Source organism: Eptatretus burgeri, chromosome 1 (assembly GCF_056783735.1).
Source record: "Eptatretus burgeri isolate ZD-2024b chromosome 1, Ebu_testis_v1, whole genome shotgun sequence".
Classification (NCBI taxonomy): Eukaryota; Metazoa; Chordata; class Myxini; order Myxiniformes; family Myxinidae; genus Eptatretus; species Eptatretus burgeri.
The window spans coordinates 107,676,021-107,696,308 of NC_140961.1; the positions used below are offsets into that span (position 1 = coordinate 107,676,021).

The window sequence follows — 20,288 nt, forward strand, 5'->3', positions numbered from 1 at the left end:
TGACTGAAGGAAGAAGTTGGGTTTGGTCTAAGCCCAAGAACATTATAGAATCCATTGCATTTGGCTGTACATGCATTATGATATGATGCTGCCTGTCACACACGATTGTAAACTTGACCCTGTCACTGTGCAGGGTAATCTGGATGGTGAAAAGTACCAAAACGACATCTTGGATCATGTTGTTCCACATTTGACAACAAAACACTTTTCACAGACCTGTTTTTTCGATGGATGACAATGCCAAACCCTAACATTCTCATACAATTCCTGACTTGTTGCAAAACGATGCCATCACAACATTGCCCTGGTCCACAAGGAGACTACATTTTAATCCAATAGAGCATGTTTGAGACATTGTTAGGCATACAAGAAAATGGACCCTGCTATGTAGACTTTGGCACAGTTGAAGGCTGTTTTGCTTTTCTTCACCAGAAATGGCAACAGCTCCCTTTGAATTGTCTGTGGTGGTTTCTTCAAGGGATGAGAAGGATGTTTGCAGCAGTCATTCATTCTTTTGGTGGTTTTTTAATATACAATGTCAAGGCTCGTATAAGAGCTAACACACAGAATGTATAACAGCAGGAGACAGGAGGGATGGGAGAGGGAAGCAGAAAACAGTGGGGAATAGACACACGAGGAGATCTGTGGAAGGGAGCGGGATGGGTGGGCAACATGGACACTTCAGGGACTTTCAGGTGGGTTTGGAGTGGATTAATGGGGTAGAAAAGATGATGGTTTTAGATGGGGAAATATAAGAGATGGCAATGAACAGCTGTTTTGAAGACCTGGAGGGAAGAGTGGGAATGAAGAGTGTGTGGGAGCTTGTTCCAAAGGCAGGAAAAAAAAGAGGAATGAAAGAATGAAGTGGTGCAGCGTGTGTGACAATCGAGTGTGACAGGCAGCCTCATATCATAATGCATGTACAGCCAAATGCAATCGATTCTATCATGTTCTTGGGCTTAGACCAAACCCAATGACTCTTGATTTTGGTAGTTTTACCAGAAGGGGGTTGCTGGCAGACTTTGAGTGCCCTGCGGAAATATGGGTGGGACAGATAGCAGACAGAGCAGGAAGGGGTCGAGGCCGGAGAAGAGACGGTAGATGACAGAAACTCCACCGACCTGACTGCGGTGAAAGATTGAGAGACCCAAAGACTCAGCCTCATCGTGGGAGATACCAGTGATCCTAAATGCCTTGGTTTCCACAGCGTAAAGCTAAGAAAGGTGAAAGGCAGGATCACCAGCCAGGAGGGGAGAGCAGTACTCCATCAGTCTGTGGACAAAAGCTTTGTATGTGGTGAGGAGCTCAGGTGTGCCAAGGAAGGACTTTGCACAAAAGAGGACGCCCAATCGGCGACTGGCTTTGGAGGCCAGCTTGGAGATGTGCCTTTCCTAGGAAAGATCATGGCAGATAGTGATGCCCAAAAGTTTGAATAAAAGGACTTCTTCAAGAGGATTGTTGAGAAGGTATATTGGGGAGGGGGTGGGGGTGGGAGGGGTTCAGACGGTCCTTTTGGAGAGACATAGTGAGAGTGTGAGATTTGTCAGGATTGAAAGACATGTTCCACATGTTGGACCTTCCACCAATTATTGACATTTTAAATCATTCATTCCATTGTGACATCACTGGATATCATTATTGACTGATCTTCAGCCATACATTACAGGACGTGCTGCCAGCAGCCACATTCTAATGTCATGGTTTTGTTATTAGATCCTCGTGGAGGATCTCTAAGTCTTACTCACATTGTTGTTCTTCATCTTCTTCTTGTGGACTTTTTTTTCACAGCCTACAGTTTTCATCAAAACTTACTGAAATTTGGAATATATATGTAAAAATACCCTGCGCAGACAGTAACCATCTCCGATTTTGAAAATACCTCCTCAAAAAAAAGTTATGACCTCAAAATATCTCCGCTAATGGAAATCGCCTAAAAAAATTATCTCCGAAACTAGGCAAGCTTTTTGAATTCTGTTTACGGGAATCAAACAGGGCATTAACAGAGATGAATAACCATACATATGATACATCACTATGACGTCATATGAATTTTTATGACGTCATTCCTATTTTTTTGGCATTTTTTGTTTCACAACCCAGAGTTTTCATCCGATCTTCGTGAAACTTGCCATGTATATTCAGAAAGCCCACGCGCAAGCAGTGACCATCTCTGATTTTGGAAATCCTTCCGAGAAAAAAAGTTGACGTCATAATATCGCCGCTAATGGAAATCGCCTATACCATTATCTCCGAAACTCGGCAAGCTGTTTGAATTTTGTTTGCGGGAATCAAGCCGGGCATTAGCACAGATAATTTGTCGCAAACCTAATACATCACAATGACGTCATATTCGTTTTATGACGTCATCATTAAGAGGATGAGGATCTTCGGTCATTTGATGTTGTTTTTGTTATAAAACAGTTCCATTACAGACATCCTCATTTTGTAATAAAATAATCAACAAACCCATTAATTTATCCCAAGTCATTCGTCGAGCATATATACTTTAGCAATATATATATATATATATATATATATATATATATATATATATATATATATATATATATATATATATATATATATTTTTTTTTTTTTTACTTTTGATAAATGTTTCAGTTTCTGAATAATTTTCTCAGTTAATGCTATGATCAGGAAAACGCAGCCCATCCTAAACTTTATTTTTGTGTAGATTATATATAGACTCATAATACAATATATGAACTGCCAGTTTAAGAACTCTAAAAAGAAAACATATCAATATATTTTCATTCGGTTTTAGCTCACGCACATGTGCCTGCCAAGAGGCTAATTGTAGAGGACCGGTGGGTGCAGCTAAGCATATATATATATATATATATATATATATATATATATATATATATATATATATATATATATATATATATATATATATATATATATATATATATATATATATATATATATATATATATACCACGTGCTGTCCAGTAACACCCACCCTCCCTCCATCTCCTCCTTCCACTTCTCTTGCTTCCTCACCAGCTTCCATCCCCTTTCTTCAACACCTTCTGGTCTCATCTGCCCTCCCCCCTCCCTACCACTTTCTGTTCAGCCAACGTTCCACTTTCCTCTTCCCATTCCTCTATCTGCCTTCTGCCACACTTACAACACTGCTCAAAATTTGCCTCGCCACCAAATATTTATCTCTGTTTAAACCTCCAACCCCTGGAACCTTTCTCCCCTACCCCAACCATTCTTTACAACACTGCACATCAACACAAGCCATACTTTCCCCTTTCAATGCAACCTCGATAAAACGTTCCCAAATTATGCAAGCCAGATGGTGGAGTCCCAATTGTCCCATACCTCCAAAAGCTGGAGTGGTGGAGATGGTCCAATTTCTGCTGCCGACAGCAGATTTTTCAGCTATCCACGGAATGGCTTTGCCTCCGTTCAGGCGGCAGCATGCAGCATTCCCTGCCAGGAGAGAGAGAGAGGCAGACAGACAGACCGGCGTAATGAAGCGTGCGCCCAGCACTGATAATAAAAGGGCATAGAGTCCTGCCATCAATCTTACTGCCTGGCACGTGCACGACTCTAAAGCCACAATGGCAAATACATACAAGCATTATGAAGGACAGGCAAGCACGGATCAGCTGTTTACAAGATGCCTTCTCATAACTGCATTATAATATGGCAATAGTATGGAAATTAAAACTGCGTTGGTTTTGTCATTTTCCTTCAATACCAAGTATAAGCAAATTATCACTCTGGCATGACACAATCACCTACACTGGAAAGTTGCATCTTATGCATAGTAATTGCTCATGTGACTGTTAAGACAAATAATTATAGAAAGCTCAAAGTAGAATTGCATGATTCACTTATTACGTTAAAACAAGCAACCAGGATTAAGCATGTTTATCATTTTATGGTTATTTTTTAAGTGGTTTGAAAAGGCTCGGGGTGGAGATTGCACATTTATCACATTCAGGACAAAGACATTCAAACACATCAGCCAGCACACCTTTATCATAATAATACACAGAACATAATACAATAACATTAGTGACGACATGGAATTATGGAATTATGAATCAGGGTTCCCTGCATCTTGAGTCAGAGGTTCAGATGCGGACACTAACGGGTTCCAATCGTGCGCTGCCTTTTTGGCTGCTGGTTGCATCATTGGTTAGGGACGTGGTTATGCCGCTGATGCAGTGCCCCTATTACCAGTATACTGGTGCTCATTTTGCCGACCTCGCAAGGAAGACAGACTGAGTCAACGCCCTGGTGGTAAGTCACTGGCCAACGGGGATTGAACTCAGGACGCTAGGATCTCAAGCCACCACCCTAACCGCTAAGCCAACACCAGGCGACTAGCGGGTGAACTGATGAAAACCCAACACTAACAGGGTGCAGAAAACAATGAACCAAGTAATACAATGGATCCTTTCCAGTCAAGTAAAATCGGTGTGAAAGCGACCGCCACACAATAAAATGCATTAAAATGATAAGCGCTCCTGAATAAATTATGGAGTATATTAAAAAAAAAATTCTTGTCTTCTTCCTGAAAGATAACACAACATGAAACAATCTCCTGACATGCCAGTCAGGAATTTTCAATGTACTAAACTACCTTATGTAGACCATTCCATTTGCTCGCAGCCATCTCAACGACAGCAAAATCTTTATTGATCATGTTATACATATCGTTCTTAAAATAATATGTCAGCTTGTGATTTTTTTTTTCTTTGTGTTCCTTTCTATCACCCTGTGCGAACAATTGTCCAGAAAGGTCCCCCAGCCTTATGAAGCAAGAAATTTCATGTGTCTCGTGGTGGGCACAAATATTGTATTCCTACTGCAGACCGCAATTCACACACGATCCGCCTGACCCTACTCGATCGATCGCACTGTGCTGTACACCAGGCAGAAAGAGTTTATTGTTGAGGATACGGGCCCGCATGTACGTTTTTGCCATTATCTCTGACTCTGCTTTTGCCTGATAAGATGTGCATTTTAAACTGATTTTGGATTGCTGGTAAAACCTGAAGCTTAAAATGGTGACATGCACACTTCCCCCTGACTTTTAATCTGTGCTAATTGAAGGAAAGATCTCTATCTCTCTCTCTCTCTCTCTCTCTCTCTCTCTCTCTCTCTCTCTCTCTCTCTCTCTCTCTCTCTCTCTCTCTCTCTCTCTCTCTCTCTCTCTCTCTCTCTCTCTCTCTCTCTCTCTCTCTCTCTCTCTCTCTCTCTCTCTCGTTGAAGTAAGCTTTTGCAAACCCATATGATAATTTCCTGCTGGGCCTTTAGTAGAACATTCACCATACAGCACTGAAGATCTATCTGGTGTGTATATACAGTCAGTGTGACCGTTGCACACTGCCCCTTTGGGGAGTAGCGGTTCATTATTGATTTTTGGAGAGTAGAAATCTCTTTCTAGAGCCTTGCATTGTAAAGCATATTTTCATCCAGAAAAATATGTCTGAAGGCAGAAAGAAGCATCCAAGACTGAAGCTATATTTTTACCTCCACCACTGAAGGTGAAAGAAGTTATGTTTTCACCCCTCTCTGTCTGTCTGTCCATCTGTGTACAAAATATCTCAATAAGTTGTGGATGGATTCGGACGAAACTTGGTGGACACGCTGGGTGTGTGACCAACACGAATTTATTTGATTTTGGTTGAGATCCGAATCCGGATCTGGATACGAGAATTATTTCATATTTAAAGTGATACTTCATTGAAAGATAGGGCAAAAACGACAAATAGCATGATATTTTAAAAATGTATTAGGCCGATATATGTTCTCATGGATCAGGCATTAGGTGGTAGAGGTATGTGCTCTACCGAGTACCCTTCTCGTTTTAACTTCAACAATGTGTCCCTTTTTATGCTCCTGAAAAGAGCAGTTCTACCTTACTCTTCCAAGGCTCATCAATGAGCAAGGTCGAACTGACACTGGGACAAAATCAAGGGAATGAATAAACAAGAAAAGAAGAGAGAGAGGAGGAAAGGACACTTAAATGAGCAAGTAAAATGGTTGTGTTCGTAAATGTTAATGGGGTTAATAAAGATCATGTGATAGAATCTGGGATGATAAGAGATGGTGGTGCATTGCTTGCTTGAAGCCATGGAGGGAAGAGTGAGATAGAAGAGCCTCCAGAAGGTGGTTCCATAAATGTGAGAAGTGAGGAACAAAAGAGTTGAGGTGTACAGAAAGCCTAAATTCTGAAAATTTAACCAGAAGGAAGTTATATTACTGGATGAATGGGCCAAGCCTCGAGTTTGTGGGGAGGGTCAGAGGACTGAGAGAGCAGGAGCAATGTTGAAGAATAGATAGTAAAAAAAAACACCAATACCTCCCTGCAACATGAGAGAAACTGACCTTGTGCTTTGATTGGCTTCATCACAAGCTATTCCAATAAATTTGAAAGCTCCAGATTACACTGTATCCAGGAGAGACAGATGTGATGCTGTGATGCCAGCCCAAAGCAGAGAGCAGTATTCCATTGAATTGTGAACAAAAGCCTCAGAGACTGTGAGAGCTTTAATTTTCCAAGGAAACTTTTGGATCAATGGAGGATGCCCGGTCTGTGGCTGGCTTTGGAGGTGATCTGTGCTATATGGTTGGCCCTACTGGTTAATTATTCTTCTTCTTTCTTCTTCTTCTTCTTCTTTTTCTCTCTCTCTCTCTCTCTCTCTCTCTCTCTCTCTCTCTCTCTCTTCTCTCTCTCTCTCTCTCTCTCTCTCTCTCTCTCTCTCTCTCTCTCTCTTTCTCAATCCAATCTTTGTGCAAAATACATCTTGCTTATTTTCTTCCTTTTCTTTCCAGTCACATTTTAAAATAATTATTAGAATCGTCAAGTTGCACCCCATGGTCCTGTCATTCTTTAGCCACTTACCAATCAGACAAAGAGAACAGGATGAATTCACTACAGTCACCTGCATTATGTATGCGCTTGATCATGTAACCACATGCCTTTAATCGGCCTCTTTCTGTGCACTGAACATTTTATGAAAACTAAATTAGTGCGACGATGTGGCCATTTGATTAATGCGGTCGGCAGACTGTTGTAAACAGCCACCATTTCATATTCTCAGGTCGTTAGTGCTCTGCTGCTGTCTGCATCTACAACCATAAGGCAGCATGCCAAACAGTGTGGCAGCGCACGTTGGATGTAAACATTCTGCTTTATACATCTCATACATTCATGTTCATGTGTTTGTAAAGAAAGTAATGCTTCTTTACAAACAGCTGCTTTTGTACAAAAAAAAATAAGCAACTTCTTTCATATGCTACAATGAATTTTCTACTTCATATTCCTTCCTTTTAATCCCCGAACACTTCGTAATTTTCTTATTTTGCTTCGGATTCTTCTCACTCTGCAGTTATTCATCGTTAAGTGCAAGATTTTAACATTGCAGATTCTGATTGGGTTACTTTAAAACCTGTCACACACAAGCTGACGCAGTGATGAAACAAGACCATCTGTGATAGTTTAGTCTGTGAAAGTCTTTGATAATTGTGTAGTGTGTGGCGGTTGACGACCATCGTAAACATGGTTTCTAGGTACGTCGATGATCTTGGTAAAAGTTGAACATGTTCATTATGAAAAAAGCATGTTCAACTCTTACGACGAGTTGTTGGCAAGAGTTGTGCATCGTCGCATAGTGTGTGGCGGTCTACAACTATCACAGATGCAACGCAATGTCTTGACCAATGAAACTTCAGCTCTCAGTGATTTCTGGCAGTCGAGTCAAATGGCAAACTTTTGGTAAGACGAGAAAGAGGCCCAGCTTATCGATTTGTATCGGGATCATGCCTGCCTGTATGAAATCATATTCAACGCAGTCATATTCATAAATCATATTCTACGCAGAATGCCAAAAAACACAAAGTTATTGTTACTCACTCAGCAACTGAGATGGTGCCCTGAATGCCATGTTTATCTTCATATCCACAGACTGACATTCGCCACTAGCTCATTAAAGAGTGTCAGATGCATTCTCTGGAAGTTTGCATAAGAGTGCTCATCTTCTGGAGCAAGTTCCCCAACCAAGTTGATGAACGCTCCCTGATCCGGCTTCTTTTCCACGCTGGTCTTTCCCCATAGCCACTTATTTCTCCTGGCAAGCCATCAGCGACATACCAGTGGCATTGTCCAAGCAGCAGTGCTCAGACCTTTAACCCTTCTCATCTCTCCTGCATTTCTTCTTCATTGCCATTTTGTTTTCCTAGAATAGTGTCATTGACAGTTGCGTAGTGTGTCGCAGTCAAGGACAAAACAAGATTGTACAAGATTCATCACCGACGGTCTTGTTGCATCGCGTCTGCGAACGTCTGCTCCTGTGTGATGGAATGAACACTCCTAAATTAACAAATGAGCGATTTCACGTTGTCCCTTGACGAAGTACGTTGTTTGATAGAACACAGACCAGTGACATCGCCAATCAAAAAAAGCAGTAAATATTCTGTGAAAAAGACGTACATGTCAACACTGTGAAAGAAGATAAGTTATACCGCTAGCATTAAAACTGGTTTGAGGAATCGGTACTCGGTTGGACAATCTAAGAAATACCTTCTCCTTGAAATAAGGCGATGCTTTGAATGCTTCTTACGATCTGATATTATTAATTCATTATATTTTAAGTTCCTTCTCACTTTAATGATTCAATTCAATTTCGTGATCTTAAGTTTCATCAAATCACCATATTTTACATTTTCTTAAATAGAATAACTACAAGTCTGGTTTTGTGGTTTGGCAGCTTAATTATCTCACGTCTCCGAGTGTCCTGTTTCCAAAGTTAAGTAAACCATTCTGGATATGTCGTTTTTTTGCCATCGACTGTTGTCCATTCTCTGTTTGTTTCGTTTTTTTATTCGCATTGTATGCTCATTTCAGTGTCTTTGTATGCCAGTTTGGTTTTTTTTTATATTGTGCATCTGCCTCAGCCAATTAGGCATTACATATGTTCAACAGTCCTGTTTTCTTATTCCTTCGATCCCAACCCTTTACATGACACTTGTATTTTTTATTCTTCACCCTGACTCCTAACCTTTCCCTCATTCTTTCTATCTTCTCAAAAGAACCCAAATCTCTATCAGTGTGTGTGTGTGTGTGTGTGTGTGTGTGTGTGTGTGTGTGTGTGTGTGTGTGTGTGTGTGTGTGTGTGTGTGTGTGTGTGTCAGTGTGTGTGTGTCCTCCATAACTCCAAAACCATGAAACCTCACAGCCTGAAACTTTGCATGCATACTAAAGGAACTCCAAGGAAGTGCAAGAGTGAAAATTGTGTGTTTGAGATTATTAAAACACCTCTTTTGAAGATAATTAACGGCCTTCTTTAATTATGTCCTTCATCAGGCAATCCTTGGCCACCTCACTCTCTGGGGACTTAAGATGTATCCGAATCCCAACCCAGCTCTAAACTGTCCTCCAGTTGTTTCACAAGCAGGGTAATTCATCACTGTGCATGTCGTCTCTCGGATGGATGATAAACACGGCGTCACATCTGCCGGGATCCCTCACCCCCCCCGCCCCTCCCTCCCAACCCTACATATCTCTCTCTCTCTCTCTCTCTCTCTCTCTCTCTCTCTCTCTCTCTCTCTCTCCCTCTCTCCCCTCCTCATTTTCTTTGTGTGTGTGTGTTGGGTCATTAAGCGCAGCACATCATTCTCTTTGCTAAACCCTCCTTGCACCCCCTCCCCTTCCCACAGTGTATAGCAATGTTTGGTGAGGCATAGCTCTCCCCACTCCCCCCTTCCTTGCCCTTCCCCTCCCCTTGCTTGCTTTCTCTCCGCCCTGCCTCTCCTCTCTCCCCTCCCTCTCCCTCACGACTCTCCTCCCCCCTCCATAACCCCGTCAGCGAAGCGACATGTTGTATTTGCTCGTAACTAATAAAACGTCACTCATAAATGCACTCAGTTCAATCTCATTTCCTGAAACATTCAGTCCCAAAAAATTACCTTCCTCATCTCCCTTTCTCTTCCTCCCATTTTCTCCGTCACACAAATCTCTTCCCAACCCCTTCTCTGTGCACTCCAATTAAGAATACCTACACCCCATATGCCCCCTCTCTGCACAGTCTGTACCCCACACCTCCATAAATTCCACATGGCCCACCCACTCACAACATCCTCCTTGCCCCACCCCCTCCCAATTTAGTCTTTCCCTCATCCTCTCCCAGCTTCCCCTCTCCCTGCCCCTCCAACCTTCCCCTAGTGCCACCCCATCACATCTTCCCACTAGTCTAATCCCCTCCCAGCTCCCCATTCTCCCTGCCCCCTCTCAGCTTCACCCTCACTCTGTATCCTCTCTGCTTTCTCCTTATCCTGCACCTCTCAGCTTCCTCCTCAAATCACACCCTCTCAGCTTCTCCTTCACCACATCCCCTCTTGGCTTGCCTCTTATGCCACTCGCTCTCAGCTTCTCCCTTGCCTCACCCTATGTGTCTTCCCCAAACACATCTCCATCTTCTTCCACTCTCAGCACGTTCCCTCATTCCCTCTCCACATTCCTCCACCCACGCTGCACATCCCTGCACCATACCAGCATCACCTCCTCCCTATAACTATGTGGACATCCAACCTCTGAAGCCTCCACTCCAATCTGACTGATCTCTCAATTCTGGTTATTGTGGTTAAACTGGGCATTATCTGCTAAACGCAATGCATTATGTGCAGCAAAAGACTTTGGCCACTCATTGGCATAGTTAGGGATTGTAGCGCCTGGGGAGAAAGTTCAAGCCTGTTGCCTGTTGTCAGGTCAAGCCAGATGAGATCTGCGACTTGCTACAGGTCCCATGTAAACCTGTACTAACCTGTTTATTGGTCGGGTTGTCGGTGATTAAACCGTCTCCCCAAACAGGTTTTCTGGTGAGGATGGTGTCTGGATATGGACACCCAGCAGGAATAAAAACAAAACCTGTCAAAGGGTGGAGGAGCTCCTTGTGAGCCAACAGCCATCCATTTCTAGTGCCAAACTGTGTCTGCGGACGTCCTCCTTCAGTTGTGTTACTCGTTTTTAGGAGGTTGGTGACATGATTTACACTCCAGCCGCCGTAAAACACTTCATTCCACAAAACCCACAAATGTAAGGAAATCTGGAAACCCACTCTGTGGAAGTACCTCTTGTGCAGCTAACCTCCACAGGGCAGCTAACCGGATGACGCGATTGGGGCAAAACTTTCGGGACCCACATTCTTTGAAGATAGGAGGAAAATCACGGGGTAAACTTCCAGGGTCAGATTGTAGTGGTGTGTGGCAGAGTGGTGCTGAGGTGTTTTCCACCAGTTGCTGGTCTAATTGGGTTAACCTGAGATGGTCCCTTCAGGTGGGTGCCTGGAATGTCCTCTGTCTAAGAGAAGATGATGATCACCTGTCTCTGTTATCATCTGAGCTCAAGCGTTTGAATATCAGTGTTGCAGAACTCTCTGAGGTTCAGAGACCTGATAGTAGTGAGATCATGGCAAGTGCTTACACCACCTCTGGTCAACCTAATGGGTACCATGCCCAAGGAGTTGCTGTAGCTTTGTCCAATAAGCTGATTCCAATGATAAATGAGGTAACACTGGTCAAGGAGCGTAGTATGAGACAAAGGTTTCGTCAACCCTTGGGTGTTTTGAGCCCTGGTCTCTGTGTATGTTCCGACTGAGGCGAATGATCTCACCGAGAAGGACGCATTCTATGCCACGCTCGAGTTTGGTTGATCAGTGCCCCAAGAGAGATCCTCTTCTCGTCTTGGAGGATTTCAATCCATCGAATGGAACTGATAGGGATGGTTATGAGACATGTGTTGGTCCCCATCGGTCTGGAACTGTGAACCAGAATAGCACTAAATTCCTCGACTTTGCAAGAAGTCATGGACTTTGAGTGGCTGGTTAATGGTTTCAGCACCCACAGGTTCATCACTGGATTTGTTATTCCAATTCTGGTGGTGTGGCAAAGGAGATTGACTGTGTGCTCCGTGATGGTCACTGGAGGATTATCCAGAACTGCAGGGTCTATCGGAGTGATCAGTTCCTCAACTCCGACCACAGGCTTGTTTGTAGCAACTCTGAAGTTTCAGTTTCAATCTGTGAAAATGGTACCATCCCAGCTGAGGCTGGATGTTGGCAGCTTAAGGATGAGAGGGTAGCTGAGGAGTTTGCGACCAAGCTGAGTGGGCATTTGGGGGGTCTGGGTGGTTTGGGGAATCGTGAAGAGTTGGGGAGTGCATTGAAGACCACCATCCTTTTTTGTTTTTTGTGGGTATGCACTGTCGAGGCTTGTATGAGAGCTAACACCCTCAACCACTTTCCTCGCTGTTGCCGGTGGATGTCTTGAAACTCACCGAAGGGTGAAGAAGAATTTTCTCTCAATGGGCACTAGATACCATTGACTAGTCACAGGGCCAGGATTAATGGCAGAGCTGAGCTGTTCAGGGAGCTGAGGCATAAAACTGTATGTGCTAAGGGGGGGTGAGGGGGGGGCGGAAGCCAATGTGCAAGGAATCTGTGAGGGGTAGAGTGTCACCTGTGGTCAGGTGATTTGAATGCTGCTTACAGGGGAATTCGAGCATTGTGGTCCTCCAAGCCCATCCCACGGTGCACTGCAGTTAGAGCAGTGGGTGGTAGGCTCTTCATGGAGGAGTCTGAAGTGAATGCCTGCTGGGCCAGTTACTTTGAGCGGCTGTACCAGGCTGATCCACCAGCTGTTGAGTTGGATGTCAGGGGTGTTACTCTCCCAATTGCTGACCCTCCAATCAACTGTGATCCACCTTCGTTTGTGGAAACACATGGCTGCGTTGAACCGGTTGAAATGGGTTAAAGCTCCTAGGATATGTGGCTTCCATGTTGAACTTCTCGAGGCTGGTGGTCATTCTGTACTCATGTCATGGCATGCAGTTCCGCAGGTCAGGTCAGGTATGGGAGCATGTGCCAGAACAGCACGTCGCTGCGTCCACTTTCCGCCGGTACTCCAGGGGCCTCCGTCTGGCCATCCCCCAGGCAGATGCCAGGCCCATCCCCATCTCCTTGAGATGATGGTCAACCTGTTGCAACCATGAGGCACGTGGTCGACCCACTGGCCTCCTCCACTCATGAGACTCCCTCGCTGAGAGAATCTGGTGAGCAGGATCAGAGTCAGGAAAATGAGCCACATGTCCATACAGCCGCAACTGACGCTCACGGACTATGCAGGTAACAAATCTCATCCGAGTCTCTCTCAGCAACCGCTCGTTGGACACAAAATCCGACCAGCGATAGCCAAGGATTCTCCGAAGAGACCTGGTACCAAAGGAATTAAGTCTCCGTCTCAGATCCTTGGTCAGAGTCCAAGTCTCGCACCCATAGAGCAAGACTGGAAGTACCAAGGACCTGAAGACTCGGACTTTCGTCCTCCCGCACAGGTACCGGCAGCGCCACACCCCATGATCCAGTGAATCCATGACTCCCCAGGCCCGACCCAGACGTCTATTGACCTCTGACTCGCAGCCAGCAGAGACATGAATATCACTGCCAAGGTAAGTGAATCTCTCCACGACCTCAACATCCTCACCACAAACAGACACAGACAGGACAGCAGCATCCAAGATGTCACCGAAAGCCTGGATTCCGCACTCTGCCTGGAACACAGGCATCATCCCAACTGACTGGAAGAGGGGCCTTGTTGTCCCTCTCTGGAAAGGGAAGGGTAATCGCCAGGACTGCAACAACTAGTGAGGGGTGATGTTGCTCTCAGTGCCGGGCAAGGTCTTTGCTTGGATAATCCTTGAAATGGTTCGCCACCATCTGCTTGAGCGCCAGCGTCCAGGGCAGTCAGGCTTCACACCAAACAGGTCAACAATTGAACATATCCTTGATCTTCGGGTCCTCACCGAACACAGACGAGAGCTTCGGCAGGGGCTGCTTGCAGTATATGTTGATCTCTCCAAAGCATTCGATTCAGTGAATCGGGATGCCCTCTGGAGGATTCTTCGTGGGGTGCCACCAAAACTGATCAATCTGATCTCTGAACTCAACTCTAGTACTGAGTGCTGTGAGATTTGGTGATACCATCTCAAACATTTTTACTGTTGTTACTGGAGTTCCTCAGGGGTGTGTACTGGCCCACACACTTTTCAGCACTTGTATGGACTGGATTCTGTGGAGGATATCGGAGAGCTCAAGCTGCAATTCATCATTTGGGAATGTCAAGATCTATGATATTGATTTTGCAGATGATGCAGTCATCTTTGCAGAGACTCTGGATATCCTTTTGGGGGCCCTCGAGGTGCTGAATGAGGAGTTGAATCCACTAAGATTATAGGTTTCCTGGATCAAAACTAAGATTCAGGCTTTCAATGACATATTGGATGCTGCTATCTTGTCTGTAGCTGTTTGTGGTGAGGATATTGAGGTCACGGAGAGATTCACTTACCTTGGCAGTGATATTCATGTCTCTGCTGGCTGTGAGTCGGAGGTCAACAGACATCTGGGTTGTGCCTGGGGAGTCATGGATTCACTGGATCATGGGATGTGGTGCTGCTGGTACCTATGCAAGAGTACAAAAGTCTGAGTCCAGGTCCTTGGTGCTTCCAGTCTTGCTCTACGGATGTGAGACTTGGACTCTGACAAGGGATCTGAGATGGAGACTTAATTCCTTTGGTACTAGGTCTCTTTGGAGAATCCTTGGCTATCGCTGGTCGGACTTTGTGTCCAATGAGCGGTTGCTAAGACAGACTCAAATGAGATTTGTTACCTGCATAGTCCGTGTGCATCAGCTGCGGCTGTATGGACATGTCACTCATTTTCCTTACGCTGATTCTGCTCACCAGATTCTCTCAGCAAAAGGGAGCCTCGTGAGTGGAGGAGGCCAATGGGCCGACCATGTACCTCGTGGTTGCAGCATGTTGATCAGCATCTCAAGGAGAAAGGGATGGGCCAGGCATGTGCCTGAGGAATGGTCGAGCATCTGCCTGGGGGATGGCCAGATGGAGATCCCTGGAGCATGGCATAAAATGGACGCAGCGACGCGCTGCTCCGGCAATGCTCCCATACCTGACCTGACCTGGGGCAAAAGGTCAATAATAGCACCCCACAGGCACTGGCATAGTCAGGTATTTTGGGGGGGCTCTAAAGCATATGAAATGGCTCTAAGCTTCCCCAGTGGGATCAGTAGCAGATTCCTGGAAGCTATTCAAAAAGAGAATGGATTTAGATTTCGTTTTGATCTCCTGAGTTGATTAGGCTCATTAACTACAAAGACTCCAGAACAATTCACATATTTCTAAATGCGCACCATTTTCAGGTGTATCGGGCAATTTAATAGGTCCTTCCATTGCATGGCCTTCTCATTACAAAATGATAAACAAAAATAATTACATAACATTGTAACAAAGCATTTATTAATACTAATAATATTAACAATAATAATAATATTAGTAACATTTTGGCAATAATAATAACGAACGTATAATCCCTGGGCTTGGTGAAAGACAAAGCTAATGCTGAAGCATTGCAGCAGGGAAGTATGCTCCAAGGCCATTAACAACAACATCAAACATGCATGTAGTATGGTGTGGTACTTCTCTGGCCTAGAAGCTAGAGCTGATGAGAGAGAGCAGCAGCGGAACACAAGGCGAGATGATCTGCCTGTGAAACACCAGGATAACATTTTTAGCTGTGTCGGGATTTGAACCCATGTTACACAGCTTGAGGCGATTGTGCAACCTCGAGGGTATCCTTCCAATCCAACACACTCACTGAGGCCTCTCACCATGTTTACCTTTTGTCCAGACCTCTGGATTGCCAGCTAATGGCTCGCTCCCCCACCCCCTGATGCACCTACACGTCAGATGTCACACATCTTACGTCATGGCGTTTCTCGAGTGTACACGCGGGCTTGACTCCGACAAACTCCACCCGCGAAACATGTCTGGATTTGATCGACACGCCATTACGAAACAAATGTCCAATGGTGATAACCCCTCCATCCCTTGGGCCGATGGGTGATCTCCATATTACAGAATGTATATTAATTACCTCATTATACAAGATAAGAGATCTACTCAACAGACAGCCCCATAATTACTGACACCATAACACGGATTTATTTCTTTACTATGCGGAGGTGATCAGTAATTAGGACAAATGTTAAACCGGATGGAAAGAGTTTGTAAACATCAACGTGGAACATTGTCAGGAGCACGGAGTTAAAAATGTAAAATGTGGTGATGAAAATTACTTCTCATGCTGTAATAAATCCGTTGTTTTTTAATTTTTAATTTATATGCTATGCAACCACAATGGAGCAGGAACACGTTATTTTGAGGGTGTCATTTGGCACTCCATGCACTCCGCGCTCTGGGTGGTTGACCCGTCCACCCCCAATCACTACGCCACTTCGGTCACTACATGGGGCAGATTCAATCTGTAAATTTTCTGATCCAGACTTCTACCAATGGCAAATCCACCCTTCTGGATTTGAAAATGATCAACTTTCCAGCAAATGGTTCCGATTCTTCCACTGTTCCAATTGGTTAATCTGATCACATGCTTGTGGGAGTCAACATCTCTCTGACTACTGTCAGAGAGCCGCCTCAGCACCGTTGAGTCTGGCAGTTCACCCAGGCTGACTGGCAATGACTGTAGGCTACTATCTCACTCCTGGACTTGTCTCCTATCTTTACCACCCATGATATTATAACGTGGCCTGGGAATTATTCCACAGAAAGCTGCTGTCTAATCTACACAGATTCGTCCCATCTCATCTACAGTTATCATATTAATCACCTCGTCCTCGGTACACCAAATCGAGCAGTGAGGCAGTTGTCTTGAAACAAATTGTGTTCGTGTCATGAAAGGCAAATTCGATGGAAGGCAACTTCAGATTATTCGACAAAGCCCACACCAAGTATGTGTCCACTCTCAGGAGGGCTAGACAATAACATCTGGCCAGCCTCAAGACTGAACTTTCAATCTTGTCTCCTTCCTCAAACACCTGGTGAGGGCCTTGTTAAATCTGTATGTGGCGTATGCTCTACCTCCATCCCTTTCCCCACTTCCAATGGCACCACAACCGACTCTACTTGTGAGAAGGCCAAATGCCAGCATTCTGCTTTTGCTTTTAAATATTGTGTAGTCAACCCCTCACTCCCAGTACCCACCTTATCCCCATTGCACTCAACTGCTCCTGGATTCTGTGTCATCCTTACCTGGAAAGGTAGGTAAGTTTCTGGCATCCCTAAATTGCGAATTTGAAACTGATCTGACCGTGTCTTAAAACGCTGCTGACGACTCTTGCACATTCTCTCTCTGCTCTGTTCACCTTTCATCTTCTTGGAATTCGGCCAACATCACTGTATTGCACAAACATGCTGCAAAAATAGATTCTCTTAACCATTCCTATTTTTAGTTTACTTCCAGTTTTCAGCAAGTGCATGTAAATCAGCCATTGCAATTAACATGTCGTGTTATTTCAACTGACAGATTCCTTCCTTTTCACCAATGACTTGATCTCAGTCATTCAGTTTGGATTCAGACATGGTCACTTTTACCCTGGACATGCTGCTTCTGTCTCCCAACAATGGATGGAGGAACTCAATCTTCGACAAGAGATCAGGGCCATCTCTCTAGATATATCACAAGCATTCTATACATTCAGGGATCCTACCTTGCTTCCCATCCAAGGAACCTCCTCAAATGACCTCCTGACTTCCTACACTGACGTAATCAAAATGATTGGCTCTCAATGGGATCCTGTCATCTCCTCTACCTGTCAAGGCTGGAGTGTCCCAATGCAGTGTATTGGATGCATTCCTTTTACTAATCTTCATCAGTGATATTGATGACGATAGAAAATCCTCCATCTCTTTACTGATGAATCCACCCTCTGTGGTAACATCCTTCCTTCTTCAGATAGGCCAACAGGAGCCTCCTCCCTCTCTGCACATATTGATGATAGAATCATGAGCTTGTCCCAAACTTGGAATATGTCTTTCACTCCTGGCAAATCTCACACTCTCATGCTGTCATTTGGAAAGGAGGACATTGGGGGAGGGGGGGTGGAATCGGAAATAGAGGGAAGGAATTTGGAAGTGGGATTAATGGTGAGTGAGCTGGGGGAAATGAATTTGAAAGATCCAGCAGTTCAGGGAGGAAGGCCAAATGACATTACGTATATGGGCGCACAGAGGAAACAGTGTGGGAGGTTTGGGGATGTGGGGGGCGGTTGGTCTGAAATTCCACCACTTCATGTATGCGTTAAAAAGTTGTCCTGCGATGTAACCATGTAATGTGTTGTTTCATTCTTCTCCTCAATATATACCAGGAGCACCTTCATAATATGGATGTTTATCCATCAGTGGAACTATCTGGCTTACCCTCTTTCATCGCATTTGTCTGCACTGGAGATATTCATCCTGGAATGAAAACGGTAGAAATATGCATAGATATTTGATATGAAGCCACATAAAGCCCAACTGGAATTTTGTGATAAATGTAATGAGAAGCAACGAAATTCTCACATGATTTTCTCAAAAGTCAAAATACATTTTCAGTGAAAGCAAAATCGTTTTATTTCTCTAAATTTAGTCTGCTACTACTTCATTAAAGGCCCCACTTATTCCCACCTTTCTGTGGGGTCCGGCTGGGGAATGTTTTATCAAATTGTGGCTGTGGGGGGGGGGGGAGGGAGTTGGGTCATCTAAGGGTGGTCTCAAGATTGTCACCAACAAGCTTACCAGGCCAAGCATTTGACTGAAGGTGGCAATTTATCCAGAGTATCTGTGATCACTCACTGACTGTTCCCGAAAGACACCGTCAGATATTTCGCATCTGCAAATGACCAGTGCTGTCAGACAGGTCCTCTGGCTTAATGTCCTACCGATGGACGGCACACACATTGATGTATCGCCATTCACGCCACCTTGGCGAGACAGCTCTGAGCTATCTTGCCAGCTCTATTCTTGTAATTTTAGTATGACTTACATTTGCATGTAAATTATTTCTTATTATCTCCCTTATTCATTGCTACTCATCGCTTTCTTCCATTGTTGTGTCCATGATTGCTCCAGTCTCTTCGTGCATTATGATACAAAATCTTAGCTTAAAATAAATCGTGATTACAGTTATTGCATATAGTTCATCAAGGAACCTTTACAGTACAACTCAACATAAATTTCCTTTATTTTATGATTTCCATATAAAAACCCCTTTGCATCTGATTCCTACATGAGGGATACAGGACTTAGATGTGGAGTTTGCCCATTTATATGCAGAGATTTTCCTGGTGTTTTTCCTCTATCTGCCCCAACTACAGCAATTTTGTTTTGGCAACTGCTTAAAGTCTTCCTCAATATTCGTCTGCACCATGTTTGCTTTGAAGAAAATTATTTTTTCATTATGTCCTGTTCTCCATTGTCTTAACATGTAATAACAAGGAACTGTGATGCAGGAGGAGGGCCTTCAGCCCATCATGCCTGCACTTCATCAACACCAGACCAAACAAATCCATCTCTGACCCAGTCTCAATTGGGGAGGAGGAAAGGGCCTGATGTGCAAACAATATAACATTTAAACTAAAGGTATTTTTGTTTATTCTGACTTTTACGACAAACAATTGTTTTTGGTGAAAGGGGGGGGGGGAGGGGGAAGGATGGTATTAAGGTGGTTGTTGGGTGAGGAGGCACAAACAATGGACTAACACCCCCACCCTTCAATGAGACCCTCCCGCAGACATCACAATCATTACTAATGCATTCTATCACCCAACCAAATGCAAAAAAACCTGTCCCTATGTCCTCCCCCACGGTCTCCAATGCTTCAAGGTACCTATGTTATTCCAATTTAAACCTATCTACACTTTCTGCTGACATGATCTTTCTCGGGAGAACATTCTATGCATTAACTACTTCGATGAAAGGACCCCTGCATTATTACTACCCTAACTCTCCTCATTTTTACTCTCAGGCTGTGGCCCCTTGTCCTCTCATTGTCTATTCTGCTGAAGAAGAATGAAAACCTTGTCTTTCTCAGGAAGGCTAGTGTCAATCTGCAATGTCAGACAGGTCTAACAATAGAGGAAATAAGCAAAACGTTGATTGATGTATGCTAACCAATGTGGGAAGCAAGAAGCTGGCATTTACAGTGGTATCCCTTAGTTTGGCTGCAGTCATCGTGCAGTCTTGGAAAGCTGAACATGACAAAGTCAGCCATAGCACATCATTGCCTGCAATCTGGCCACAAAATTGAATTTGATGGGACGCGTATCCTTGGTACGTTGTCCAACAAATGACACTGATTCTGGAGGCAAGGCAGATCAAGAGCAGAGAGGGTGGTTTA

The 20,288-nt window shown here is 44.2% G+C and overlaps 1 protein-coding gene across 6 annotated transcripts in view; it reads right to left on the reverse strand.

The window, feature by feature from the left end:
* Nucleotides 1-20,288, reverse strand: part of LOC147035139 (myelin transcription factor 1-like protein) — a 731,493-nt gene that overhangs the window by 407,810 nt on the left and 303,395 nt on the right. For all 6 annotated transcript variants that reach the window (XM_085894260.1, XM_085894272.1, XM_085894282.1 and 3 more), the window contains exon 4: nt 3,352-3,462. The gene's annotated coding sequence lies outside the window, so the exon portion shown is untranslated. The remainder of the gene's footprint in view (nt 1-3,351; nt 3,463-20,288) is intronic.